This window comes from Branchiostoma belcheri, unplaced genomic scaffold, assembly GCF_001625305.1.
Source record: "Branchiostoma belcheri isolate BF01 breed outbred unplaced genomic scaffold, Haploidv18h27 scaffold5, whole genome shotgun sequence".
Lineage (NCBI taxonomy): Eukaryota > Metazoa > Chordata > Leptocardii > Amphioxiformes > Branchiostomatidae > Branchiostoma > Branchiostoma belcheri.
In genome coordinates this window covers 1,776,114-1,780,241 of record NW_017804131.1, presented here as the reverse complement: position 1 = coordinate 1,780,241, position 4,128 = coordinate 1,776,114, and the positions used below count along the sequence as shown (strand labels likewise).

The 4,128-nt window shown below is 46.9% G+C and overlaps 1 pseudogene; it reads right to left on the bottom strand.

Annotated features, from left to right (window-relative positions):
- Positions 1-2,542: 2,542 nt before the first annotated feature.
- On the bottom strand, positions 2,543-4,077 carry LOC109480145 (annotated as a pseudogene).
- Positions 4,078-4,128: the final 51 nt, after the last annotated feature.

Here is a 4,128-nt window from a genome sequence, read left to right as displayed (position 1 = left end):
TTCATACCATATACCGTGACATACATATTATAAAGGCCAACACAAGTGGCCGCATACCTGCCTATAAAGGGCGTTTTTCTAGTTCAATTCCTAAAGAGGTCATGTGGATTAACCTTTATTCTCCAAAGCTTTGCAGATATAGTCAATAAATATTTTACGTTGCAACCTCGCATTGCGAGCAGGGCTTTTCGTTTACTTATAAAACGATAATGGACATGAAATAAGCCAATATTGCCACACGTAACTCGTGTTGGGTGGTAGAGTCTATGACAGTGATGTATGTATGACCTTATAGCAGGGACAGGAGGGCATGCCAACAGCACTAATTGGTAAACTTGAGATCCAGGACTCAAATATCCAAGCAGATGTTGGGAGGCTCTAGCCCCCATTGTAAAAACGTGTGGCCCCCACTATAACATATTTCAAAGTTTCCCAGCTATGCCAACTTTTTTTATCGATAAACAATTTGCAGTAGCCATTATAGTATAGCCTCCTCAATATATAACAATATAAAAAAAAAAGCTATCAACACGAACGCCCCATATCGTTACATCTACCATTAACTATCAAACAAACGCAAATTTCAGATAGAAACAAGCTACCATTATTTCTATTTGATTATTGTATTACCGAAGTCAGGTTTGCCATACATGTTGCGGATGTTTGTTTCGGCTGACACCCCATGTTTTTGCGGAAGTAATTATTTGACGATCCCCACACTTGGCAAAACACGCTTCCGTCTGACACAGGCACGTAGGATCAAATACGATATGAGACCAAAATGATCAAACCGACTTACCGAGATTCTCTACACACCCACCCACCCCCCAACCCCCACATTCTCTTATGTGCATGAAACACATCCATTGTTCTTTAGATATCGCTATAGTATAGATTTTCGGCTTGCGATGCGATGGTATGTTCTTATTCTAGTTTTACGTTCCACCAGAAGCCGGTATGTTAGTGTGTGTGTCCTTCACGCAATGCTAAGCACTCATACAAACAGAATAACAGACATGCTACGGTATTTTAGTAGAAGCAACCACGTAGAAATATTTCTAGGGAGTGCGTAATATTTTAAGAAAACCATAATAGCATAAAACCAATGAAATTATGTAAGAAATTACTAGTAGTACCTGCACACAAGCATTGTGTGATAGCGAACCGTACTGTAATCATGGAGAGTACAAAGTATAGGAGAAAAGGTAAACTAAGACAGTAGCCTCCACCCCTATTATACGCTCCACTTGGTTGAACCCTGAGGACCTTGACGTCCGCCCGCGGGGTGTCTGTTTGATATGGCCCGCGAGCCGTGGCTGGGCGCGCCCGAGCGTCCTCAAACAGCGCCTGTGACCCGTGGCCGCCCCGAGCCAGAGGTCGCACACGCCAGTGATTTTCCCACGGCAGCGCGCCCCGCAGGGCTCCGGGCGGCTGGCATACGCGTACTGATGAATCACTGACAGAAACTCCGCAGAGATGTAACCGTGAGATACCGCCGCGGACAAGGACGTTCCGAAAAACAAGCCCCGCTGTTCTGTGGCCTTGCAAAAGGCATGCAGGAAATTGTCAAGTACACAAGGGGTTTGGAAACGGCGAACAACAAGTGTTGTCTGCATTGAAAGAAAAGGTGGCCTTCGCAAAATATCAAAGAACGGAGTCATTGACCACGAAATCTATCGCTACATGAACACGTAGCATATGATACAAGATACGAGTAGCTTGTATCAGTGTGTTTCCTGTTTCAGCGACTAGAGGCGTTTCAGAACAACATTTTAGGGGCGATATAGCGAAACGTTCTATACTATAGATAGTTCAACCTTGTGCTGAGAGACAAACTCTTTCAACTCACCCTAATCAGTGCAACAAGACAAAAACGCCCAAATGCCACATGCATAGGCATTCAAAACTATTCACGACTATTGTACCTTTATAAGATGCTTACATTCCAAAGCTATTACCCGCTATTTTCCCACAGTCGTGTGTTGGGCAGTACGAGGGAATGCTTTCGGCGGACGACGCCAGTATGTGATACGACAGGCGTCTATTGTTGTGTGTATGAATAAGCTTTGATGGGGCACGCTTCCCTTTTTAGATTTGTCGTGTTTCCGGATGCAATGACCATTATGCCGAGATTCTTTTACTTACGTTCTACAGAGACCTCACGCGAGCTATAAGTCCTGATATTTGGGCTGCGGTTGAGACATGCTAGGGCAGAGACTTCCCTGACTACTACATACTGGTATTGGTCCAATGAAAGGCTAAAATAACTTGCTTGGACCAAGGACCTTTGATCACGGTCATTCAACCTACTGCACTCACCTAACCCCTTACTTCGAGAAAAGGACCTCGTGATTCAGTAAGTACTTGCATACACTAGTGATTCAACAGTCGCACACACAGAAGATTCATTTCATCCCATTTTAATACCACGGTATCAAAAAGACCAACACATATACACATAGAAACTTCGTATGTTTAACATGCTGCCATATATAATATAAAATATATCTGCAATCTCATTAATTTCTTTCAATTCATTGTTTTCTGTATATACATGATAAAATCATTTGTACTATAACTGATGTTCAGATTTCAGTACATGTAACAGTGGAATGTACAACATCAAGTCTTTTCAGTTCGTTTTTCTTTCACCACGGCCTCCACATCTTCTCTTCAGGGATAGGCGCGGGTGACACGGCCGCCTTGGTGGGTACTGCGGCTGCCTGTGTGGGGACGGGGTGGCTGGGCACCACGGTTTGACTGAGTCCGTTTGGAGAGGAGACAGAGACTGAGGGAAGTCCTTGTGGTTGCGCGGCTGACACGACGGTAGTGTTTGTGTACTGCACGGGAACGACTTGTTGCTGTTGTCCGTTGGTCTGTACGATGGTCTGCCCGCCCGGCAGGAGCACCGCCACCGGCTCTCCGCCGACGAAGTGGCCGGGCACCACGGGGATTCCGCCGTACATGGTCGTCTGGATGGCCTGGGGTACGCGCCCTGAGCTGGGGACAGCTGCACCCTCTGCATGGGGACCGACGCGGAGGCTGGCACCTGCACTTGTACGGGCTGGACGTGCGGGAACGCCGACGGATGAACCCCTGCGTACAGCCCGGACGTCATGACGTTGGTGGCTGGCTGGTGAGTCGCCAGGTGGTTGATGAGACGCTGTTTCACCTGCGAGTCGACGCCGTCCATGGAGCTCATGACGCGGGACACCTCGGTCATGCACTCGGTGAATCCAGAGCGGTACTTGCCCAGCAGTGAAGGGTCGGTGGAGACGGCAGCCGCCATCTGCTGCCTCTGGAGGTTGCGAAGATGCTTGACAGTCATCTCCAAGATGTCAGCCTTCTCCAGCTTTGAGTGACGGGAGCTCTGCAAGTTACAAACAATAAAGACTTGGTCATATATATATACATCTTCCGTAGGGCACTTTATAATTTGCACTGATGGAGATTTGGATAATCAAAAAAAATCGATCACACGTGAGATGATATGTGTACTTACATCTTTGTTCAGGGCTTCAAGGATGAGGTCTTCAGCTCTGTTAGGCTCTCGTTGATACGAGCGCCGGCGTCTCTTCTCCATGATCGGCTTGGAAGACTGTAGAAAAAGGTGCAAAAACATGGTAAGATACATTGTCTGTACATTGCATGGTAGCCATTTGTGTAAAGCAACAGAACTTACAATATCACGGGGCAAATTAGACTATGGGGGATACTACGGTTGTAGTAGTAGTAAGTTGTGCAGTACACAAATACATACCTTACGGCTCTCCATTCTTGCCTCACGGGCCTTGTCCACAACCTTCTCGGCAGGCATGTTGCACGGTCTGGAGTTATTCCGAGTAAGTCCGGCAAATGTGTAGGAATGAAACTTCGTGACTGCGAACGGCGTTCTGCGATCAACTTCTCAATGGACGGTCGTGTGGCGAGTGTGGGAACAGAGATTTCTGCTTTGTATTTATATCCTTCTGTGCTCGTGTGAAATTCTGTGGCGACCGGTTCCCACACTACATTCATGCGGTCTCAGCCAATAGGAGGATAGGGGTGCGTCGCCATTTTGGAAAATGGGGACGTCCCATTGGTGGAAGTCACTGCACGTGTGACGTAGTGCCTCGCTATTGGTCCAGT